Here is a 27,452-nt window from a genome sequence, read left to right as displayed (position 1 = left end):
GCCCTCACACTAACGGAAAAATAAAACATTATGACTCTCAAAATGCAATGATGCTAAATTATGCTTATTGACGGCCCAGACAAATTTTTTTGATCCAGTAGTTTTTCACTAAAATCTCCACATAATCATTTGCTAGACCCCTAGGTGGACCCCGTAGATGCAGCGGAGATGAGAAAACTTTAGGGCCTCGTGCTGCTTATGGGACTAGTGAAGAAGTCAAAGATTAGGCAAAACTGGAGCGCAGATAATTTGTATAATACCCTAAAAACCAAGCTTGTGCATAAAGTATTGGTTAAAAGCGTACCACACCGATCCATGGATTATTTATTTTATTATTCATTCCCCCCATTATTACATAATCCTATTATGCCCTGATGCCCTCCGCCCAGTTTGCATATATCCTGATGCACTCCGCACAGCTTACATATACCCTAATGTACTCTGCCCAGCTTACATATAGCCTGGTGTACTCTGCCCAGCTTGCATATACCCTGATGCACTCTGCACAGCTTACCTATACCCTGATGCACTCTGCACAGATTACATAATGCCCCCACATTACAAGCTGAAATACCAGTAAAACTCCAAGCAAAATCTGCGCTCCAAAAGCAAATTGGCGGTCCTTCTGAGCCCGGCAGTGTGCCCAAACAAACAGTTTATGACCACATATGGGGTATTACTGTACTCTGAAGAACCTGCTTAACAATCTATGGGGTGTGTGTCTCCAGTGGTACAAGCTGGGCACAACACATTGGGCACTGAAATGGTATATCTGTGGAAAATGGCAATTTTCAAACTGCAACATCTATTGTGTACAAATTTTTGCAAAACACTATGCTCACTACATTTCTAGATGAATTCTGTGAGGGATCTACTTTCCAAAATGGGGTAATTTTTCGGGGGTTTCCACTGTACTGGCACCTTAGCTCAATGCAACATGGTGTCAGAAAACTAATCTTTTGGGGTGTCTTTTCTCCTGTATTCCTTGTAAAAATAAAAAATGTTGAGCTAAAACTACTTTAAAATTAATTTAAATTTTCATGGCCCAATTCTAATAAAAACTATAAAACACCTGTGGGGTCAAAATATTCACCACAACCCTAATATAATGCCTTGAGGGGTAAAGTCTCAAAATGGGGTCACATTGGGGAATTTTTACTTTACTGGTACCTCAGGAAGCTTTGCACATGCGACATGGAGCCCAGAAACCAATTCAGCAAAATATGCGCTCAAAATTCAAATTGTGCTCCCTCCCTTCTGAGTCCTGCCGTGTGTCCAAATAGCAGTTTGCAATCACACATGGGGTATTGCTGTACTCGGGAGAAAATGCTTTACAAAAGATTAGGCACTTTTCTCCTAAAGTCCTTGTGAAAATGAAAATTTTGAGCTAGAACTACATCTTATTGGAAAAAAATTATATTTTTTTTACTTTCACATCCCAATTCTAATAAATTCAGCAAAAACATGTGGGGTAAAATGCCCACTACACCCTAGATTAATTCCTCAAGGGGTGTAGTTTACCAATTGGAGTCACATTTCAGTTTTTTTTTTACTGTACTGGTACTTCAGGGGCTCTGTAAATGCAACATGGCGCCCAGGAGTCAATCCAGCAAAATCTGCTCTCCAAATGGCGCCCGTTCCCTTCAGCCATGTATCCAAACAGCAGTTTATGACCACATATGTGGTATTTCCCTACTATGAAGAAAAAACTTTACAAATGCTGGGGTGCTTTTTCTCCTTTATTTGTTGAGAAAATGAATTTTTTTTAACTACAGCTATGTCTTATTGGAAAAAAATGTAACTTTTTATTTGCACTGCCCATTTCTAGTAAAATCTATGAGACACCCGTGGGGTCAAAATGCTCACTACACCCCTAGATGAATTCCTCAATGGGTGTAGTTGGCCAAATGGAATCACTTTTGGGGAATTTCTACTGTACTGGTACCTTATGGGCAAAAGCGACATGGTGCAGAGAAACCAATCCAGCAAAATCTGTGCTCCAAAAGCCAAATAGTGTGCCTTCCCTTCCGAGCCCTGATGTGTATTCATACAGTATTTTATTACCACATATGGGGTATTTCCTTACTCTGAAAAAGTTGCTTTATAAATGTTGGGGTGCTTCTTCTCCTTTCTTTGTGGAGAAAATTAAATATATTGATCTAAAACTATGTCTTAGTGGAAAAAAAAATTTCATTTTCACTGCCCAATTCTAATAAAATCTAAATGGGGTGTTTTTTGAGGAGTTTCCTTTGTTTTTGCACAACTAGACCTCTTCTAACCTGACATGGTGCCTAAAATATAATCTAATAAAAATAAAGCCCCAATATTCATTAGGTGCACCTTTGTTTCTGAGGCTGGTGTTTCAGTCCAGTAGCACACTATTGCCATATGTGGGATATTTCTAAAATCTTCAGAATCCGGGCAATAAATATTGAGTTGCGTTTCTCTGGTAAAATCTTCTGTGTTACAGAAAAAATGGATTCAAATTGAATTTCTGCAATTTGTAAATTCCATCTCCACTTTGCTTCAACTCCTGTGAAACGCCTAAAGGGTTAAGAAACTTTCTAAACGCTGTTTTGAATACTTTGAGGGGTGACATTTTTAAAATGGGGGGATTTATGGGGGTTTCCAAAAATATAGGCCCCTCAAAACTATTTCAGATCTGAGCTGTACCCTATAAAAATAGTCTTTTGACATTTTCTTGAAAATGTGAGAAGTTGCTGCTAAATTGATAAGCCTTGTAACATCCTAGAAAAATAAAATGATGTTCAAAAAACAATGCCAACATATAGTAGACATCTGGGAAATGTTAACTAGTAACTATTTTGTGTGGTATTGCTATCTGTCTTACAAGAAGATACATTCAAATTAAGAATTTAGAATGCAAATTTTTGACTTTTTCTCAAAATTTTGGTGTTTTTCACAAATAAGCAATGAATTTACCGACCAAATTTTACCCCTGACATAAAGTACAATATCAGAATCGCTTGGCTAGGTGAAAGCATTCCAAAGTTATTACCACATAAAGTGACACGTCCGATTTTAAAAATGGGGCTCTGTCATTTAGTCCAAAAGTGGCTGTGACTGAAAGGGGTTAAAAGTGGTTCTCTATAGATGAAAGCTTGCCCATGGAATTATTTTCTCTGGTGGGTCCATGAATAATTTCCTGTGGTGAGCCGAAGGAACCACAGTCCGACACTAACTAGAGACTTAGCAGCAGATGCTTTGATATAAGTACATTATTTATAGGGATATTTGAAGATCTATCTGACAGTATTGAGGCACCAATATTTAGTGTGGAATTCAATGATTGCCATTTTTATTTTTTTATTTTATTTATTTATTTATTTATTTTTGCTTTAGCACAAAATATTCTGTCCGTTTTCATTATCTATTTGATTTTTTCAAAAAGTACTGTTTTCCCTTTGGTAGACCCAAGAAACTTCAGTTTCAGATTTCCATATTTCCTTTAAATGGGTTTTAGACTGGCATCACACATGCATTTTTTTTAAGCTTTTGTCGCAGTTTTTGAGCCAAACCCAGGGGGAAAAACAACAATATAAAATGCAGCACCTCCTAACAAGTGAAAAAAATAGGCAAGTGGAAAGAAATAAATGATATGTCTTTTTTTGCAATTAGTCCGAAAACTGCTAGGACTAGTTACCCTACTGCACCCAGCAGGTTGATGTCTCATTGTAAGACGCTGAACCAATAGACTAGCTGAGTGTGAAAAGCTGTCATTGGTTTAGAAACCAATCTCGTCCTGTGACAGCTACAAGTGGGGTCCACCACTGGGCCCCATCATCTATATGGGGAGAAATATGAGACTGCCACTCAGCTGACATTTCCTATTTCATGGCTTTGGCTACAGTTGCTAGGAAATTACAACAAAGAGTGAACGTTGAACCAGGATCCTCCAGACAATTGCTTTATGTGAAGTCATTATGTATATTCCATTAATATCCTGGTTGCAGACATGCTGGAGTGCTGATATCACAGTATGGCAGTATTTCTTGCTGACCTTGAATCTTGGCCTCAATTAATTTAATGTGTTTTGTACTGAGCTTGTGACTTCCACTTTTCCCTTTGATACAGTAACCCTCAGTTTAGAGTTTACATGGGTATCCTTAAAGAAAAAACATGTTTGTTAGTTTTTGATATTGTAATCATGGCATTTTAGTCTCTGATATTCTTTTCTGTAATAAATATGTTTTATAGTCTGCTCTTTATTAGATAGCATTTTGCATGATTTCTGAGTAATTATTTTGGAATAAGATAATTATATTTTTCATTAAAATTACTTTATATTAATATTTAAAACACTATTAGAGATGAGTAAATTTGTCCATATTGCAGTCCCGTACAGACTCCAAGTTTTTTAGAGCTGTAATACAAAACCCATTGACTTTTATAAGGTCTTACTGTACCTCGATATGTTTCTAATTTTATATTTGGCATTTAAAAAAAATTGTGATATTCTCCTTTATATTACAGAGATATTCTCCCCCAGCAATTTGCAACCACACAGGGTACCATCCGGCAAAACACAAGTAAAGAGCCGAAGGGTCCTATCTGCCGTTGTACATCCACCAATGCCGTAACATCATACATCGTGTATTAAGTCATACTCTGATTCATTGTGAATCTCAAACCTGATGAAAAGACTTCACCATCTTTAGACACTACTTAGTAGAATAAATGTGACATTGCCTGGTTTGCTTTGCTGGTCAGAATTGGAGTATATAATCTTAGATCACCATACAGTACTAATGTTAACTACATAAATTTAACCTAGGGACATACATTTAACCTAGTAAGCTTCATCACTATGCCACCTAAATATTTTAATGACAACTTCTAAAATTGTTTAGATTAATATCTTTAATTTCCTGACATATGGCACACAATGAATGTTGCAGCGTGATGTCAAGTGCTGTGAGCAAGGAGTCCTGTGTATATGCAAAAACGACATACGCTGAACTTGTTTGCAGGTTAGCAGAGTGGCTGCAGCAGTAGATGTCTGACCCGGCTCCTCTAACACAGCACGGAAAGATTGCAGGAACAAGGCTAGGTCCGAGGATTCAGGTCCCTGTTGTTCCAAGATGGGGTTCACCCATGCGAGGGCCTTGCCAGCGAGGAGGGAGATAATAAACGCCACTTTGGCCTCCTCATAGGGGAAGAGATGAGCTCGTAGTCTAAAATTAATGGTGCATTGATCCTCTGAACTGCGGGTTTCATGGCCTGAGCGTACTGTCGCGATCCAGGGTTATGTGGACCCACTAGGCCGCTCCGCCGTAGCGGAGAGGCAGCTGACCAACTCACAGTCTATACACAAAGTCTATGGTAGGAGTGTAGCACACGGGTACCTGGGATAGTCCGGATGGCTGCAAGGGCTCTGGCACAGATGGTGCTGGTGGTGGTGGGTTGCGCCAGACGTGGCGGATGGTATCCAGAAGGACAGGTGTCAGCCGACATGGAGAATTCCAGCAGGCAAGGTACGGCTCTGGTACTACACAGGCTTGGAACAAGGCACAGCACGGGATACAGGATACAGGTAGAAGGAACGGGAACACTGGGAACTGGAAAACACTAAGGGACCATTTGCAATACAGACATGGGAAAACTGCAACAACGCTCAGGCAAAAATTGGAAGGGCAGAGCCCTTCTTATTGTCCAGGATGGGCAGCGGTTGATTAGGGAACTTTAAACATGTGCCCACGCTGGCCCTTTAAGTCCAGAACCGCGCGTGCACGCACTTTACCAGAGGGAGCAGCCGCGAGTGCTGGCATCTCCTAGGAGGGAGATGTTGGCAGGAAGAGAACGGACTGTGGTCGCGAGTGTCGCCAGGTAAGGAACGGCGGCAGTCCGTGACAAAGGTCGTGACATTAGTAAAGGGACTAATACCAGGATTCCTGTTGTTCTAAGGTAGTGAAGAGGTTAATGCCAGCATCTTCGGTGGTCTAGGGTAGTGCTAGTATTTTTGGTGTTTTAAAGTTATGAATAGGTTAATGCTAGTATTCCTAGTACTCTTGGATAGTGAATGGGGTTCATGACAGTACACCTGTTGTTCAGTGCATTACTTCCAATAGTCCAGCGATGACTGACAGGTAGCTGCTAAGATGTGCTTTACGCACTCCTCTTCCAACCCTGCACTGACCAAAAAAACAGTGCAGGGCAGGAGTTAGGCTGGGTTCACACGACCTATTTTCAGACGTAAACGAGGCGTATTATGCCTCATTTTACGTCTGAAAATATGGCTACAATACGTCGGCAAACATCTGCCCATTCATCTGAATGGGTTTGCCGACGTACTGTGCAGACAACCTGTCATTTACGCGTCGTCGTTTGACAGCTGTCAAACGACGACGCGTAAAAATACAGCCTCGTCAAAAGAAGTGCAGGACACTTCTTTCAGCTGTATTTTAACTATAGGGATAACTACTAGTGATTGGGCAGTGTGCTTATGATGTGCCAATCACTAGTGTGGTCTGAGTGATCTGGCACCGCCAAGGGCTAGCCTTTTATTTGATGGTGTCCTGTATGGGACCTTCTGTTAGTGCCCCCAATATGGTGTATGGCCATACAGTATACAAATTACTATTCATGGTATACAGTATGGTAACTTAATAACAGTGACATATGTTGGCCAAATAATACTTCCATACAGTGCCTAAATAACAATACTATTCAGTGCTGCCACCACCATACACTGCAAAAAATTATATACTATACTGTGAATAAATAAAATACAATGCCTAAATAAATACTGTGATCAAATAATACCAACATACAGTGCCCAAATAACACCTCCATACATAACAGTGCTATAAAAACGGCTAAATAATTAATATTAAGATTTGTGGTGTTCACAAGCCTTGGGTGCCAAACCATCTGTGAGTTTGCCATCCATTTTAGTCCTATGAAATGGATGGCAAAACCATTTGGTGAGACTCATATTGCTTTTTGTCATAGTGCCCCTTCTACTATTCTAGCAGTCAGGAGTGAGGTCTCTGATCAGTAAGTACAGGACTCCTGTCATATCTTATGACATAGCAGGGGAGGGAGTATACCACATGATGAACTTCATTCACTACGACACTTTATGACATGATGACAATCCAGGCATTACATAGCAACATGGTATGAATTGGCAAGCAGAGCTTTTACATGATTTCATTATTCAGGTGTTAAGTGCATGGCTATAATATATAGGTTAGCTAAGGCAATTTTTATATATTCCAACATGCACCTAAAAAAGTAAAAACGTGTGTTGTTTATTAATTTGCTTGCATCGGCCTGTATCCAAAAAACGTACGCATCAACCCCCCCCCCCTATCCACCCCCCTCTCCTGACTCCTCTACTTCAAATTACTTGTGGACTTTGTACAGATCCTTGGCTCTGCTGACAGACGAGTCTTCCTTTGCCATACAACAAAAAGAATAAATAATGCCCTCTATCAGCCCTGTCACTCAGAAAGATGGATTGCTGCTTGTCCAAAACCAGGAATGACAGGGCAGTGAAAGTTTCAGCCTTGTCCCGCTTTCATTCTGATTAATGGCAGTGTCACTGCCTGGATTCCACTGCCTTCCAAGATAATGAGTTAGGAATGTGATTCTACTGTCACAAACACAGGCAGATGTCAGGAGCAGAAAGGCCCTGGAATGCCAGAAATCATATACAGCTTTCTTATGTTCCCCTGCCACAGCTAAAGGGGAAGCTTCATTTATGGAGACAGAACACAGGCCATTGCTTGAGCAGGGATTTCAGAGGGGGCTGCTTGGGACCCCCTCTATGAGCCATTGAATTGCCAGAAAATGTGGTACAAGGACTGAAAACTGTTTTCTGTTAACTTCTCCAATGTGATTTAAAAATAAACTTGATAAAATAATATATTTCAGCAGCAATGCATATTTATTTATTTATAGTGTTTAGGTGGCATTAGTGTCATTTTGGATATTATATATACTAGTATATTACTTTGGATTTTTTAATAATATTTTTCTTTTTTATGGATTTGTTGTTTGTTTTTTATTTCCTAGGCGGAGTTACAGTAATGCATCAAATAGAATATTTCACTTAAAGGAGTTTTCCAAAGATAAAATAAACATATAATTCAGCACTAAGGGCCTGTTCACATCACCGTTGCCCTTCCGTTGACTGGTTCCGTCAGAGGTTTCCGTCGGGTTAACCCCTCAACAGAAAGGCAAATGGAAACCTAAGCTTCCGTTTCCCTCACCATTGGTATCACAGTAGGCTCACAAAGTAATGTCCCTATATTAAAGGGATTTTACACTAATCCCTGATCGTCCAATAAGCTGATCACAAAGTGTCCTCCTTTTGGAACCCCCAGCGACCTGCTGCTATAAGTGATCAATTTCTCTTCAGCGCCACTACAGGAAAAATTAAGCATTGCACAGTGCCTATTCATATCAATGGGTTGTCTGTATAATGCAGCATAGAACTGTGAGAGATGCAATTTGATACTGCTCGCCACTCCCGCCAAGAGAACAGGATCCTGAACATAAGACCCCCTTCTATAAACTCAGAATTTCCTAATAGACCAGGTTCACATGTAGAGTAAATACTGGCCTATTAGGAATCCACAATGGATTTCATTGTGGAATATCCACAGTATAATACAGTAGCAACAGAGTGGATGAGAATTGAACAAATTTCATCCACACACTGCATAAATGATTAACGGAAAAAAAAGCTCAGAAATTGACCTACGGTACGATTTTTAATCCGCAGCATGTCCATTGTATTTGGGTAATCGCAACGCAGAAAAAAAAAATCTTATACTTACCGAGAATTCTGTGCTTCTTCATCCAGGCCGGCCTCCAGTTATGATGTTTCATTCCACATGACAGCTGCAGCCAGGGGCGTAGCCAAAGGCTCATGAAGCCCTGGTGTAAGAATTCAGCTTGGGCCCCCTACCCCTCCCCAACACCACCAGACCCCTGCACGCACCTATGCCCAGCCACCTTGCCCGACTGCCCCCATGGATGCTGCCACAGTATAATGCCCCCCCATAGCTGCTTCCACTCTATAATGCCCCTACACAGTACAACGCTCCCCATAGCTGCCCCACACACAGTATAATGTCCCCCATAGCTGCCCCCACAGTATAATGCCCCTATAGCTGCCCCCACAGTATAATGCCCCCCATAGCTGCCACCACAGTATAATGCTCGCCATAGCTTCCTCCACACAGCATAATGCCCCCATAACTGCCCTCCACAAAGAATAATGCCCCGATAACTGCCCTCGACACAGTATAATGCCCCCCATAGATGCCCCATAGTAAAATGTCACCCATAGCTGCCCCCACAGTATAATGTCCCCCATACAGTATAATTCCCCCCTTACAGTATAATGCTCTTATAGCTGCCACCATATGAACCCCCTCCCATCCCTAGTATAATGCCCCCATATGTGCCTAATAGAAAAATAGTAAAATAATTACTTACCTATCCCCAATTCCACGATGAGTGGAGGAGGTCCTTCCCCTCCTTTGGACTGTGCTATAAGTGACTTGGTGCAGACAGGCGCGGTGAAGTCACAACATCGCGCCTGTTTGGGCCGAGCCGCTCATGGCACAGTGAATGCTAGAGCAAGGAACCGTCAGTTGAATTCAACTGTATCTGCTTCCAGAGGACGTAGATACAGTTGGAACAGGGACCTACGCGGTCAGCGCTGTATGGCAATGGGGTTTCTGTGGGCCACCCAGACTTAGGGGCCAGGTTGCAGCTGTGACCGCTGTGACCCCCTATAGCTGCGCCACTGGCTGCAGCCAATCACAGGCAGCAGTAGTCACATGGGATAAAACGCCATCCCAGGAGGCCGGCCTGCAGGACGGCAGAGAGACACATTGCCATAGCTATGGGTAAGTATGAAACTATGTTTTTTATGTGTAGTTTTCCGCAGCAGACATTCCGGCTAAAAAACTGCACCACAATTTGGTATCCGCCCCGTGTAAACATACCCTTAGGCCGGCTTCACACAATCGTTGCGCATCTCGAACGTGAAAAACTGCCGCTTTTCACGTCCGAGGTGCATCCGTGCTCTGCGCTGCGGGACACGTTATCACACATCCCCCATAGACTAGAGTCTATGGTGGGATGCATGAAGTGTGAAAAAATAGAACAAGTCCTATTTTCTCATGGACCTTTCACACGGTCCGTTGAAACAACGGCCAGGTGAAGGGCCCCATTGAATTACATATGTCCGTGTGACAGCCGTTATTTCGATGGCCGTCACACGGATGTATAACACGTTGAATAAGCCCTTAGGGTGAATGAAAATTGATCTAAACTAGACAACCCCTTTAAGTAGGCCAGTAGAGATAGAATGTACAAAACACTGCATAAGGGCCTTTTACCATATATACCACTCCATATCTAATCCCCACGTCTTTGTAATCAGTCGGCATAGCAATTTATACCTTGATACGATGAGCTTTCACAAAACTAAGCCAGTATCTATAATGTGTTCAGTGCAATTACAAGTTGTTACATGCTTGAGAGATTTTACTGAGTTGCAAATGTAGCTGATGTTTCAAATATTTTGAATGTTTATTCACTTCTAGATTTATATTCTGATCAACTCAGATAATATAATATCACATATGAGACAGAATAGATAGATTTCAGCGTAAGGATTTGAGCAACTATGAAAAAGGACAATTTGTGAGACTGATGACTGTGTCAGAGCATCTCCAAATTGGCAGGTCTTGTGGGGTTTTTCAGTTATGTAGTGGTCAGCACCTACCTTGGTTCTGGCATTCATGTAGATGCCTTCATGGCAACAGAATTCCTTAACAGCAGTGACATTTTCCAGCAGGGTAGTGCTTCCTGCTACACCCCAAAAAATGTTCAGGAATGGTTTGAGGAACATCACAAAGATTTTAAGGTGTTGACTTGGCCTCCAAATTCCCCAGATCTCAATTAGATTGAGCATCTTTGGGATGGGCCTGAAAAATAAGTCCGTTCCATGGAGGCCCCATTTCGCAACTTACAAGACTTAAAGGTTTTGCTGCTAACGTCTTGAGGCCAGATACCACAGGACACATTCAGAGATCTTGTGTAGTCCATGCCACGACTGGGTAGAGGTGTTGTGGTGGCACTAGGGGAACCTACACAATATAAGGCAGGTGGTTTTAATGTAATGGCTGAATGATGCATGCTTACAGAACTCGTAAGAGACTTCTAGTAACCACATGGATTGTAGCTTCTTACACATGTGGGGATTCATACACCATCTGTAAAACTTCTCTTATGTGTAAGAAAAGTGCAATTACAGAACTTTCACAATATATTCTTACTAACTGAATTGTTAGGGTATGTTCACACGCAGTGTTTTCAGACGTAATTCGGGCGTTTTACGGCTCGAATTACGCCTGAAAAAACGCCCATAATACGCCTACAAACATCTGCCCATTGCTTTCAATGGGTTTTACGATGTCCTGTTCCCACGAGGTGTAATTTTACGCGTCGCTGTCAAAATACGGTGCGTAAAAAGACGCCCGCGAAAAAGAAGTGCATGTCGCTTCTTGGGACGTTTTTCGAGCCGTTTTTCATTGACTTCATTGAAAAACAGCTCCAATAACGTCCGTAAAATACGCTGCGAAAAACGCGAGTTGCTACAAAAACGTCTGAAAATCAGGAGCTATTTTCGCCTAAAAACAGCTCTGTATTTTCAGATGTTTTTGGTCACTGTGTGTGAACATACCCTTAGAGGGAAACTCAAATTCCTTCCCCACACCTGTTCTACGCGTCTGCAATGTATTCTATCAATGGAGAGAGAAGAATTGCTGTGGGCAGTGGAGTAACTACTGCTGTAGCAGCCGTAGCGGCTGCTACGGGGCCCGCCGACACGCCCCCCCATATGCTCGGTGGCGCCGCTAGCAGCCGTTATGGCTGCTACAGCAGTAGCGACGCTACTACGGGGCCCGCGCCGCCGAGTCTCTAACATTTATGGGCCAGGCAGGACACGGGCGCTCTCATGCCCGGTGGCGTCGCTAGCACCGGAGGGGGCCCCGGGGCTAGCGACAGCCACTCCCTCTTGCAGTAGTTGTACCTGCGTCTATAGTACGCAGGTACAAATACATGCATTAGCGTTGAATGGCTGGGCTTGTTTCGTGCCCGACCATTCAGCGCCTTACAATGACGCTGATTGGCGGGGCAAAATTACATGCTCCGCCAATCAGCGCCTTTCAGCGCCACCAGCAGAGCGTTGACGTCATCACGCCGTTTCCGTGTTTGAAAGGCGCTGATTGATGGGGCAAGTCATTCTGCCCTGCCAATCAGTGCCTTTTAATGCGAATATGTAATGGTTTTTTGTTTTTTTTTACTAAAACTGTGAGTGGCATTATCTATAGTAGGGGCTCTATCTACATGGGGGGTCTAGATGTGGGGATGTGGAGCACTATATACAGGGGAAGCTATATGTAGTGCTCTATCTACAGGGGTGGGCTATATGTGGGACACTATATACAGGGGTGGTCTATATGTGGGACACTATATACAGGGGGTGAGCTATATGTGGAGCACTATCTATAGGGGAGCTATTTGTCAGGCATTATCTATAGGAATGGGCTATATGTGGGACACTATATACAGTGGTGGGTTACCTGTGGGGCACTATCTACAGGGGGCTATATGTAAGGCACTGTCTACAGGGGTGGTCTATATGTGAGGCACTATCTACAGAGGTGGGCTATACGTGGAGTAATATCTATAGGGGAAGCTGTATGTAGGGCAGTACGGTGGCTCAGTGGTTAGCAATATTGCCTTGTAGCTCTGGAGTCCATATGTGGGCACTATCTACAGAGGCTCTATCGGCGTCACTATCTACAGGGGGCCTATGGGGCAATATCTACAGGGGACACGGTGTGTGTGGGACACTATGATAGTTAGAGGTGCAGTGTATGGCACTATTATATTTAGAGGTGTTGAGAATTTTATCTTTGTTTATAGGTGCAGAAATGTTTTAAAAGTTGGAAGCTGAAGACATCTGAGCGGAAAACTGCAGAAATGAGTCCTGGCCGGGAGAAATCCATCATAAAGGTCTGGACCGGAGGGAGATGAAAAGAGAAAAAGAACTAGAATCTGAGATGTCACCGGTGAGTCACTTAATGTAAATGTTTATTCTGCCTCTAATCAGTACTTTAGTCACTGTATGATCTGCAGTGAGATGATGGGTGGTATGATTTTTTTTGTTGTGAAACAGCATCTCCTAGCATATCCTTACCATTGTTCGAGCCATGCTGGGAGCTGTAGTCTTACACCGTACAAACCTATACGGCAGGGGTTGAACTAAATTGAGCTGTATTTGTTCTGGAGCTTGGTTCTAGTGCTGTATTTATGTAATGAGGTTGGTTCTGGTGCTGTATATATGTATTGCGCTTGGCTCTCGTGCCATATATAAGTATAAGCTTGGTTCTAGTGCTGTATATATGTATGAGCTTGGTTCTAGTGCTGTATTTATGTACTGAGCTTTGTTCTAGTGCTGTATTTAGGTACTGAGGTTGGTTCTGGTGCTGTATATATGTATTGAGTTTGGCTCTCGTGCCGTATATATGTATGAGATTGGTTCCAGTTCTTTTTTATATGTATGAACTTGGTTCTAGGGCTGTATATATGTTTGAGCTTGGTTCTAGTGCTGTATTTATATAATGAGCTTAGTTGTGGTACTGTATTTATGTACTGAGCATGGTTATGGAGCTGTATATATTTCACATCTTGGTTCTGGAGCTGTAATTATATAGGATATATTTATAATAACAAACTTGCAGGGCAGATGGAATTGTTTTCAATTCATTGTATATTTCATGGGAACTTGTCTGGTAGTTTTAACCCCTTGAACCGCCACCATGCAGTAATACATGACCTGACAATATTTCCAAATGTATGTTTATTTCAGATGCAGCAAAATCTATCAAATCAACTTTTAAAACAGCACACACTATATTCTAATTACTCATTAAAGGGTCATGGGTCGGTGCCGCTATCTTGAAGAGTCACGTAGTACCGCCTCCAAACCCACCTTTCCATGTTTGATTGACATCCCCCTGGCCGATACAACTTTCTTGGATGTGCCATTGCCTTTTACTACTTGGGGGTCTGTGGGGGGGGGGCTGTGTGGCACTATACATAAGGGGGAGCTGTGTGGCACAATACAGATGGGTGAGCTGTGTGGCCCTATATACAAGGGGCTGTGTGGCACTACTAAGGGGGGGCTGTGTGGCACTATTTATAAGGAGGAGGGCTGTGGCTCTATCTACAGGGGCTGTGTGTGGCGCAATCTACAGGGGTCTGTGTGTGGCACTATCTACTAAGGGCTGGCTGTGGGGCACTATCTACTAAGGGGGGCTGTATGTCACTATATACAAGGGAGGGGGGCTGTGTGGCACTATATACAGGGGAAGCAGTATGGTGCTATATACAGGGGGGATTTATGGAGATACCTACAGGGGGCTGTATGGCACTATCTACAAGGGAAGATTGGGGGCGCTATGTACAAGCGGGTTGTGACACTTTCTACAGGCGGAGCTGTATAGCACTTTCTACAGGGGGTGTATGGCACAATCTACAGGGGGCTCTATCTATAAGGGGGGCTGCGTGTGGCACCTGGGGGGGCCCCAGTCAAGAGTTTGCTATGGGGCCCAGTCTTTCCTAGTTACGCCCCTGGCTGTGGGGATACTCGTACTGGGGACAAAATAAGGTCATTTTGTCTGATCCAGAGCTCCGAATTATCTGCTTTCCTTTACAAAGCCTTAGGCACCATGCACACGAACGTGCTTTTGCGGCCGCAATTCCCCCGAAAATCTACTGGAGAATTGTGGCCCCATTCATTTCTATGGGCCCATGCACACGACCGTGGTTTCCACGGTCCATGCATGGCCCAGGAGCTTGGACTGCAGAAAGAACGGACATGTCTTATTACGGCCGTGTTCTGCTCATAGAAATTAATGAATGCGGCCATGTGCACGGCCCGCGATTTGCGGGTGGCCCGCGGGTGACGCACTTCGGCCATGCGACCCGAAAATCACGGCCGTGCACATGAGGCCATAGAGTTAAAATGAAAATGTAGTCAAATCCAGCTGGCACCTGAACATAAGGGGGAAGCAGGGGTAACAGCGCAAGAGCTTTCCAACAATAACCACAATGGACAGGGGTTCGAGTGAGTGGGCAGTCATGATGCTACTACTCTTTAGCTACAGCCAATAGTTGCACAGCACTGAGGCAAGCGTTTTCGACATTTGATTTATATTTCGTACCTCCACCTTTATTAACCGGGCATGCTCTGCCTCTATGGTATCAATACCCATTGAATGGAGGAGGGGGTTAAGACTAAGGGGATCTGGACTTTGAGACTACGTTTAGCCAGGGCCATCCCACAGGAGTCACATATAGGTACATAATACATGCATGTTATATATAGGAACACATAAGGAAAAAGTACGGTGTGTTTGTATATATATATATATATACACCCAGACGGTCACTGCATCTCATAAACTGGAGGAAAATCCTACTCCTAATAAAACAGGGATACATCTTCTTAGAAGTAGAAGCATTTGCCTGTATCATCTTCTCCAATTAAATAGAGAATTATGTTCTTTAATGACACTGGGATGTGACAGAGTAATCACTTGTACGTGATCTCAGCAATCCATGAAAAGTGACTAATACAGGAAGGAAAGTGTTAATGAGCTTGTGGTGTAGAGCATCTGGCAGCTAAAAGGTTAAGTAAGGAGTGGATGCTTTTTGTTCCCTCTTCCCTGAGACAAATGGTGCCATGTCAGGCCTATTTTTAACAAATGAATTATTGACTTAAACTGGCACAATTAATCACAATATAATGGGATCAGAGGATGTTGGAGGCCCATTTATCACAAGAGAAGATGGGTGCCGAGCCTTCCGAGAAATGAGCCTCTTTAATCACTCCCAGATTAAGCATTGCAAGACTTCAATCATCACAAACAGGCAGCGAGAAAGAGAGGGCGAGAGAGGGAGAGACGGAGAGAGATAGAGAGAGAGAGAGAGAGAGAGAGAGAAAGAGAGAGAGAGAGAGACAGAGAGAGAGACAGAGACAGAGAGAGAGTATGAGACACTGGAGGATTAAAAAAAGAGACAACACATACAGCTCAGCAGTGGAGCTACACATGGAAAGGCTATAGGTGATAGACTGGGTTCTGAATATAGACAATATTATACTACTTACTGTAAATTATAAGGATGACGCAGGGCACAGGAGATCACATACTACATTTACACAGCAAAATGGGGCTGGTTTATCAACATGTCGCAGCTGGAAAATCCTGGAAACCGTCACTGGTGACTTGCTCCATTTGTATGAAATGGCTACAACGTTTTTATGGTGTACAGTATACACCATATGCAAATACGTGCATTTTTTTGCTTATGTTTTTTTTCCAATAATTACCACAAAATGCTCTCTGCCGCACCATTGCAAACTGCGTGAATAAACACTAATAATGGTTTTCAAATACAACACCTAAAACACTTGAATTCTATATTTTATGTGGTCGTGCATTCACATGTATCGGTAGTGTGCATATGCAATTTAACCACAAATTACTGTGGGATATTTTTTTGCGCCATAGTACCGGTGTCTGTGAATACACTCTAAGGCCGGGTACACACGTAGCGTAAATATTGCCAGTTTTCTGCCACAGATTTTGTTGCGGAAAATTTGCAGCATAATACAGTAGCAGCAAAGCGGATGAGATGTGAACAAATCTCATCCACACGCTGCATAAATGATAATAGGAAAAACGTTCAGAAATTGACCCGCGGTGCCTTATTTTTAATCCGCAGAATGTCAATTGTATTTGCGTAATCGCTGCTTTTTTGTTGCGGGTTTTCCCCATTGAATACAATGGGGACGTAAAAATCGCAACTCAGAAAAAAAAAGGATTATACTTACCCAGAATCCTCTGCTCCTGCGTCCAGCTCGGCCTCCAGGGCTGACGTTTCATCACATGTGACTGCTACAGCCAATCATAGGCAGCAGTGGTCACATGGGATGAAACGCCATTTCAGGAGGAAGGGCTGCAGGACGGCATAGGGACGCGTCGCCATGGCTACGGGTAAGTATGAAACTTTTTAATTTGCATTTTCCGTCAGTGAACATTCCGGACATAAAACTGCACCACAATTTGGTGTGTTTTTTTGACCGGAATTCACTGCGGCCCGCCAGTGTGTACTTTTACACAGTGTATCCGTCCTGTCTGAACATACCCTACTAATCAGTTTAAAAAAACTGACATAAGTGGTTGTTCATCTGCATTTCCGGAACTAAAGTGTGAAGGTCCAAACTTCCTAAACTTAGTTCAGTATGCACAGTGGGTGTCTAAGGCCCTGTTCACACTGAGTTTTTTGCAGGCAGAAAATTCTGCCTCAAAATTCCGTTTGTAATTTTGAGGCAGATTTTGATTTTGGTTTTTCGCTGCGTTTTTCACTGCATTTTTTGCTCGCGCTCTTTGAGCGCCACGGGAAAAACATGCAGCGAAATACGAGGCATTTTCGGACATTTTTTGATTGAAAAAGGCTCCATGTAAAGAGCCGAAACGTCGCACAAGGGATAATAAAAACCCATTTTTCACTACTACTTGGAGTGCTGTCTCTTATTGGAGGACTATAGAGGATTTGGAGTTGTGATCGGGCTCCTGGGACGTGCACCCACCTGTATTTTGACTGGTGCTGCTGGATGGTGGACTAGATAGATAGATAGATAGACAGACAGACAGACAGACAGACAGACAGACAGACAGACAGACAGATATATAGATAGATAGATAGATAGATAGATAGATAGATAGATAGATAGATAGATAGATAGATAGATAGATAGATAGATAGATAGATAGATAGATAGATAGATAGATAGATATTAGATAGATAGATAGATAGACAGACAGACAGACAGACAGACAGACAGATAGATAGATAGATAGATAGATAGATAGATAGATAGATAGATAGATAGATAGATAGATAGATAGATAGATAGATAGATAGATAGATAGATAGATATTTGTATGGAAGTAACCCCAAGTAACCCCTGGAAAGTTTACAGAAGTTTCCCAGTCCGACATTAGCAGTGGGGACCACAAGGATCTTTCTTTATAAAATGGTATTGATGCCATGATCTGAGAAACGTTGAAAGAATTATCTACAAAGAAAATCTAGAATAAAAGCAAAACATAAAAACGGTTTTAAACCAGCGCTAAATCTGTATCCAAGGACATTCAGTAATTGAATAAATTAACTAAATCTATCTAGTCTGTACAACTTTCCTAAAAGCACTCCAATGATTTACGTCCTGATGAAGCACGGCTTGTTTTCTGATGAAATAAAAGATAACAAAAAGTTTTTATTAAATTCATAACTAATTGCAAATCACTTATGATATTAGCAGTCATTATTCATATGTGAGAATGTATGCAGAGTTTGGATAAAAATGGCAAAATAATTTATATGGAATAACTAAACGGGAAAACATTCAGTGATCATTACCAAAATATTCTAAAATTGAGACATTCATACAGAGTTGCAAACCAATTGCATGCATTATAGATGACCTAGGGGTCATACAGCACTCATATAACCACATGTGGTAAGAGTGGTGTGGGTGTGGATGATGTATCAAGGGGCACTTACCCTATTTTGACATCAGTCTAAATTGAGTACCTCAAATATAGAGTTTAATACAGGTACCATAGTCTGTGTCTGCAGTATCCACTAGAATTGGGCTGAACTGCAATACCCGACACAGCCCATTACAGGAGTGCCACTGTTTCTATTTTTAAAAAAAAAACTTTTTTAATCTCAGAGAATTTCTTTAAACACACAACAAGCACATTAACTTACATCCCTACTCTCCTGCCAGAAATAGTCACACAGCAACATGCAGCGGCATAAGAATGTAAGTTGAAGTGGTTTCAGTCTCAACTGGGTCCCTGCTCTAGAAGACACCTTGTCACACTGACACTGTATGGGGCAATATGGCTGGAACTAAGAGGAAGGCACTTGTTGGAGCCACTGTAAGGTAGCAATTTGTTTGACTCTGTCAGTTGAGTTATTCAGGAACACACATAGGCTTTTTAAAGGGGGGTTTCCAAGTGCATACTTATAAACAAAGTTATTGTGCCACGCTCCCACTACCCTTTGGTTTTTACGCTGTGATAGTTGGTCTGCACGTAACTACCAGACTAGCCCTCTATATCACAATATCTAATATATAATTGCTAGGCTATGACGGATATGTGCTGACTACTACTCATAGTGTAAAAAAAACAGCATAGATCGTTCCACACTCAGTACCCCCTATAGATAGTGCCACACACTGCCCCCTTGTTGATAATGCTACAGTGCCACACACTGTCCACTGTAGATAGTGCCATGGTGCACATGTAAATAGTGCCATACTGCCTGTGTAATAAAGAATAAATATTGGGATGCACTCCTCTATTTGTTGGTGTGGTGCTAGTAGGGTAGGGAAGAATATCCCACGATATGGGGAAAGATAACCCCAGCACACACAAAAAGTACAAAAGAGATCAAGATGCAAAATGTATTTGTTTTATTGCAACTGCAACAAAATGGTGGTATTGTAGTAGTACGCGACTAGATAGGACGTTTCGGCCGACCCACGGCCTTTGTCACTGTCGCTGATTGTAAGTGTCACTGGTATGGGATGTCCTCCGGATCTGCCCTGTGTATATATATTTTTTTACATTATTTAATACCATATAAACTAAAGGCCAAAAGTATATGGACACCCCTCCTAATTATTAAGTTCAGTTGTATTAGCCACATCCATTGAAAATAGGTGCATAAAATCAAGCACACAGTCATGCGATCTCCATACATATTACCATTGCTAGTAGTATGGATCATACTGAGGAGCTAAGTTTTAGGGTATGTGCACACGATTAACAAAATATGTCTGAAAATACGAAGCTGTTTTCAAGGGAAAGCAGCTCCTGATTTTCAGACGTTTTTTGAGCAACTCGCGTTTTTCGCGGCGTTTTTGCAGCGTTTTTTACGGCCGTTTTTGGAGCTGTTTTCAATAGAGTCTATGAGAAAACAGCTCCAAAAACGTCCCAAGAAGTGTCCTGCACTTCTTTTTACGAGCCGTCATTTTACGCGCCGTATTTTGACAGCGACACGTAAAATGACAGCTCGTCTGCACAGAACATCATAAGAACCAGTGCAAGCAATGGGCAGATGTTTGCCGACGTATTGGAGCCGTCTTTTCAGGCGTAATTCGAGGCGTAAAACGCCTCCATTACATCGGAAACGAGGTCGTGTGCACATACCCTTAATGTGGCAGTCATGGAATTCACAAGTCAGTTCATGAAATTTCTGATCTGTTAAATCTTCCCCCGGCAAACTGTGTTGTTATTGTGAATTGGAAGTGTCTAGGAGTGACAACAGTTTAGCCACAAAGTGAACACAAAGTCACAAAGCAGGACAGCCGAGTGCTAAAGTACATGGTGTGTAAAAAATTTACAATTTTTTGTTGCATCATTCACTGCAGAGTTCCAAATTGCCTCTGAAAGTGACATTAGTACAAAAACTCTCCACTAAATTGGTTTCCATGGTCGAGCAGCTGCAGACTAGCCTAAGATCACAATACACATTGACAAGCGTCGCCTGGAGTGATGCAAAGCCACTGGACTCTGGAGAAGTGAAAACGTGGAATGCAAGGATATTTAAAAGCCCATATCCCTCAATGCCCATGACATGTTTCCAACATCATTAACTAAAACCAAGAGACCGTTATGTGGTAAAGTGTAAGTGGCCACAGCTTTATTATTTAATATTTTATTTTGAACATAATAAATAACTAGTCTTAAAGGTTTTAATTCTCTCAGTTGTCCTCTTACGTCCTGTGATGCCAGCCAATCGCTGCCATACAGCGGGCATGTAGTGTGCTATATCCGCCTTCATAGCCATAAAACTGCCAATGAGGGAAACCGAGAAGCCTACTCGGTTGCCGACCACCCCCCACTAAGCAATGATAACGCACACTCCGCATCATCTTGTAAATCCAGCAGGAAGATATCAAGTCCGATATCATTAAGGTGGATGCCATCGGGAGCCAGCAAGCCCGCAAGCCCGCATTGTCACCTTCCAACAACCGATGGCGTAACGCATACCTATATACTGAAGAGGCAAAACGCGATAAGCGAACATAAAGCAACCGTCGCACCCTCACCAAAGCAGCCATGTCTCTGGCGCCTCGCCAAAACGTCTAAGCAGAAACCTCGGACCAAACTAATACACATCGGGAAAACAAGCATCGGAAACTATCCAAATCCGTACACATAATCGATAGAAGCTCAGCCAATTTAACTTGACCAAGGTCGTTAGCCCCGGCATGTATGATTAAAACCACGGGTGAAGTAGCCATGTTGCTAATGGACAAAATTTCGGGCAACAGTTGAACCCACCTTAGTTCCCTGACACCCCTCCAACGAACGTCAGCGTGAGCTAGGCCCAATTTCGAACCAAGGGGGCAGCATGCTGTGCGGAGGGAGGATGTTCATATGAATATCCGAGGATCCAGACCTGGGACCTAAAGAAACCTAGTACACAAAAAGCGGGAGGAAAGGGGGGGGGAATAAAATTCACTAACAGACTAAATCCGGTCTAACAAGACATAACTGTTAGAACTCCATCTACCCAAGCGCATTATAGCGCTTTCATCTAAACCCAGAGCGTCCGCCTCCGTGGCCGCACCTATGCGGGAAGAATGAGTTTCAAACTCACGCGTCGGCAGTCCCAAACACTTCAAACACGACTTAAAGATAGAATCAAACTGAAAACGCATGAGGGGAGCACCGTTGGAATGTAACAAAAATTGAAGCCCAGAAGCCCGAAATAACAAAAAATCACCAACAATGCGGGACCCACACCATGCCAACAGACAACCAGGACCCCCTACCGGCCTAATCCGTTTTTTATATTTGCACGCAAAGATTTACAACATCAGGAAGGACAACCACATCCGAGGCCTCCTGGCGCTAGGAGTGACCAATTCGCCGATGCGCAGCGGGGCAAAAAATGCCAACTAAAAAGCGGCCCGGAACAAAAGACATTCATAGCCGTCGCGGGAAACTCTAGTGACCACTGACAGAATCCTACCCAGCAATGCAAAAGAAAGAGGCCGTCTTGTATCTCGCAAAACCTTCTCTTTCTTCCACCCCTTAAGTACCTGGCGAACCAAAAATTCCTTAGCGACATCCACAACTTCCCACAATTTTAACATAATTGCAAGACCGGCTAAATGTCTGAGGACCGTTGAAGCGCTGCTACCACCTTGCCGCAAGTTTATCAAGAAATCCAAAGTAATCTCCAAATGACGGCTGTCATCTACCGGGAATGCCACCAACAACCATAGACCCCACGATCTACTATGACTTCTCCACGTAGTGGGGATGACAGAACCCATTAAAATACTTACAAGTTGGCCTCGACCAGGGCCCATAAGTGTTGGGGGGGGGGGACTCTCCTTCCACCGATGCCTCCGGGTGCAAATCTCGGAAATACCGACAAAAGTGAACGCGAAAATGCATCAGCCATCTTAGTAGAAATGCCAGGAACATGTTTTGCACGAAACCAGATATTTAAACGCAGACACTTCAATACTAAATATCGCAAAAGCGCTAGAACTGGCAACAAACTTGACGACAAAGCATTCACCGCATGAACAACTGCCATGTTATCCGTCCAAAACTGATACATTTGTTGACCATCAGATGACCCCATAACTCAATGGAAACTACTGTAGGAAAGAGTTCTAGCAAAGTCAGATTCCTAGTCAAACCAAGATCGTCCCACTTAGTCGGCCAGGGAGACCTGTACCAACTAGCGCCAAAAAATGCTCCAAAACCATCATCCCCGGCCTCATCTGTGAATGACTGCAGGTCCTCATTAGAAACCTCAGCTGTCTGACAAACTGCACGGCCATTAAAGGAATTCAAAAACATCTACCGCACAGCTAAATCCTCACGCATGCTAGCTGTCACTCAAATGAAATGGCCCTGCCGCTGAACACCTCTAGTCGCCAGGGAGAGGCGTCGTGAAAAAACACGACCCATGGGGATAATCCAACAAGCAAATACCAACAAACCCAGTAGTGACTGAAGCTGTCGTAAAGTCACTTTCCTTGAAACAATCCCCTGATCAATCTGGGACGCTAAACTAGCTAGTTTCTCATCGGGCAGCTGAAATACCATCCTCACAGTATCAATCCCAATACCGCAAAAGGACAATTTTGTAACTGGAGCCTCAGTCTTTTCCTCAGAAATCGGTACACCAAACCGAGTCATCAACTCACGAAAAGTGTTCAACAAATAACCACACAAACCGGAATCCCCCGGACCGACAAAAAGGAAGGCATTCAAATAATGTATGACTGAAGAAAAACCCGACTCAAAAACGAACCACCCATTCCAAAAATGACGCAATCCTCTAAAAATAGCTTCAGGATATTAACCCCTTAACCATTTAACCATTTATACACTTCTCTTCACAACGCCCAGTTGGTAAAAAGTAAAAACACGCCCAGTTGTCTATTAAGAAAGTAATTAGCATAAATCTAAAATTGTTTATAACTTGGTCAAAAATGATCGTTTTTCAAAATAAAAACCACTGTTGTTATCTACATTAAAGCGCTGATCACATTATGTAGGAGATAGGGCACCTATAATCTGGTGACAGAGCCTCTTTAAGTGACTCACCGAAGGCGTCCAAGATTCTAGTTATTTTCTTCTTCCGGTCCAGACCTCTATGATGGATTTCTACCGGCCATGACGCATTTCTGTAGTTTTCCGCTCAGATGTCTTCAGCTTCTCACTTTTAAAACATTTCTGCACCTATAAACGAAGTTACAATTTTCAACACCTCTAAATATAATAAAGCGCCATACACTGCACCTCTAACTATAATAACACTGTGTTCCTGATTATAATAGTACCATACACTGTGTCCCACACACACACACACACACACACACACACACACACACCGTGCCCCCTGTAGATAGTGCCCCCATAGCCCCCTGTAGATAGTGACCCCCATAGAGCCTCTGTAGATAGTGCCTTACATACAACCCTCTGTAGATAGTGCCCACATATGGACTCCAGAGCTGCAAATACAATAGTGCTAACCACTGAGCCACCATGCTGCCCTACATATAGCTTCCCCTATAGATAGTGCTCCATGTATAGCCCACCTCTTTAGATAGTGTCTCACATATAGCTCCCCCTCTATATAGTGTCTCACATATAGCCCACCCCTGTAGACAGTGCCCTACATATAGCCACCCTGTAGCTAGTGCCCCACAGGTAACCCACCCCTGTATATAGTATCCCACATATAGCCCACCCCTATAGAAAGTGCCTTAAATATAGCTCCCCTATAGATAGTGCTCTACATATAGCCCACCCTTGTATAGTGTCTCACATATAGCTCCCCCTGTATATAGTGGCCCACATATAGACCCCCCTGTATTTAGTGTCCCACATCCCCACATATAGACCCCCCTGTAGATAGTGCCCCACATCCCCACATATAGATCCCCCCTGTAGATAGTGCCCCACATATAGACCCCCCTGTATATAGTGGCCCACATCCCCACATATAGACCCCCCCTGTGGATAACGCCCTACATATAGACCCCCCTATATACAGTGGCCCACATCCCCACATATAGACCCCCTGTAGATAGTGCCCTACATCACCACATATAGACCCCCTGTACAAAGTGGCCCGCATCCCCACATATAGATGACCCCCCTGTAGATATAGCCCCCACTATACACAATACCACTCCCAGTTTAATTACAAAAAAACAAAAAACTTCACATACTCACATGATCCCGTTTCCGCTCCATCCGATAGCAATTCAGATCTTCTCTCTTCTGAGCAGGTCTGCTGGAGCTGAACGACACGTCGTTCAATGACGCTGATTGGCGGGGCAGAATGACTTGCCCTATCAATCAGCGCCTTTCAAGCACGGAAGCGGCGCGATGACGTAATCGCGCAGCTAGCGTCATTGAAAGGCGCTGATTGGTAGGGCAAGTCATTTTGCCTGGCCAATCAACGTCAATGTAAGGCGCTGAACATGCCCGGCCATTCAGCGCTAATACATGTATTTGGCTGTCGCTAGCACTGGGGCCCCCTTCGGTGCTAGTGACGCCTACGGGCATGAGAGGGTCTATGTCGCCCGGACCATACTTGTTGGAGGCTCGGCGGCACGGGTCCCGTAGTAGCGTCGCTAACGCTGTAGCAGCCATAACGGCTGCTAGCTGTGCCACCGAGCATATGGGGGGGGGCGTGTTGGCTGGCCCACGGTAGTTACGCAACTGGTCCCACCAACTCCAAAGGGTATGATTTCTACCACCGCCAATGTCGGAACCGAGGACTGAACCCAATCAGGTGGGAAAGCTGGGGAAATATCCTGGGACAGCAAGCCTGAATCCATGGGTAAGCGACGATTCTCATGGCGTCGTTCATGACCCTGCCTCTGCGAAGCCCTTTTGGATGAATCCTTCCATGAAGACAAGGCCGGATTGACTTCTCCGGGATCCGTGACATCTGCAACAGTGATGACGACGACTCTTCCTAGAACGACGTTTCCTCCCTCTCTTGGATGACTTATTGACCGTACCTGAGAAAGAAAAAAGGGACAGGGCAGAGGAGTGGCAACTATGACATCCATCCTCCCTGGGACCAACAACATGAGATCCTGCCCTGCTTTGTCCTAACCCCTGGGGAAAGGAGCAGGAAGGCTCATTTGGCAAAGAATACACCCTACACGGCTGTGGCTGAACTCCATGCTTTGCTACCAGCCCTTCCAGCGTCCTCACCAGCAGTCTTGTCCCCACATTACCAACACCAACGTCCCTGCGACGTCCTTACCACTGGAAACGCTGCGAGTGCTTTCTGACACTCACAGCCTGATATTCCGCTCCGCAGCAGCGAGGGGAGGAGCATTGTGCCGGCCAGAGGCCTGGTGATTAGCACGCCTCCATGCAGTGTGAGAGGGAATAATAGAGGGACGGCCAGAGTGGGGGGAGGGCGGGACAATATCCTCCGCCGACACATCAGACGAAACAGGCCTGCGGCCTGTGTGCCTCTTTGCACCGGTTGGGGGGCGGCCTCCACTGTGCCCACGTTCCTGTCAACTGGACTAGGGCTTAGGTGGATGGGAGGGCGGGATACACATTGCGGCCTATCTCGGATTGCCACATTAGGCAGGTCTGGGACCGGTGTAACAGCGTCTCTTTCTTGTCCAGCCAGCAGGGTCTCCAGCCAGGCAGTCCCTTCAGAAGCCACCCACTTGACTACCTGGCGCAAAAGCACGTCAGCCATACCGGAAAAGTAAGAAGAAAAAGGCCTCAATAACTTCACACAACACCATAAGTGTGTACCTCTCGCTGGAGCAGAAGGTAAGAGGATGAACTAACCTTGAACCCTTCCTTTTATTAAACATATCACACACCTTTTATCCCATGCGCCATTTACATTCCTGGGCATTTTCCACTTAACCCTTGCTCCTCACATCCCCTTACAGTACATGGCCCTCTGGCAGTGATTGGACCTGCGTCTATAGCACGCAGGTACAAATACATGCATTAGCGCTTAATGGCCGGGACCATCATTTTGCCCCGCCAATCAGCGCCTTTCAATGATGCTAGCAGCGCGATGACGTCATCGCGTCGCTTCCCTGCTTGAAAGGCGCTTATTGACGTTGCAAGTCATTCTGCTCTGCCAATCAACGCCTTTCAACCGCACACCGCTTGCTTCATTCAGCTCCAGCAAACCTGCTCAGAAGAGAGCAGATCTGCATTGCCACCGGACAGCGAGGGAACGGGATCAGGGTGAGTATGTAAGGTTTTTTTCTACTAAAACTGTGTGTGAAATTATCTATAGTGGGGGCTCTATCTACAGGGGGTTCGGTATGTGGGGCACTATATACAGGGGGAGCCATATGAAGGGCACTATCTACATGGGTGTGCTATATGTGGGATACTATATATATAGAGGTGGGCTATATGTGGAGCACTATCTATAGGGGAGCTATTTGTAGGGCACTATCTATAGGGGTGGGCTACATATGGGACACTATAAACAGGGGTGGGTTACCTGTGGGGTGCTATCTACAGGGGGTTATATGTAGGGCACTGTCTACAGGGGTGGCTATATGTAAGGCACTATCTACAGAGGTGGGCTATATGTGGGGCACTATCTATAGGGGAAGCTATATGTAAGGCAGCACAGTGGCTCAGTGGTTAGCACTATTGCCCTGCAGCTCACTATCTACAGGGGCTTCTATGTAGGGCACTATCTACAAACACTCTATGGGGGTCCCTATCTACAGGTGGCTATTGGGGCACTATCTACAGGGG

This window comes from Rhinoderma darwinii, chromosome 3, assembly GCF_050947455.1.
Source record: "Rhinoderma darwinii isolate aRhiDar2 chromosome 3, aRhiDar2.hap1, whole genome shotgun sequence".
Classification (NCBI taxonomy): domain Eukaryota; kingdom Metazoa; phylum Chordata; class Amphibia; order Anura; family Rhinodermatidae; genus Rhinoderma; species Rhinoderma darwinii.
Note: the sequence above shows the minus strand (reverse complement) of the source record.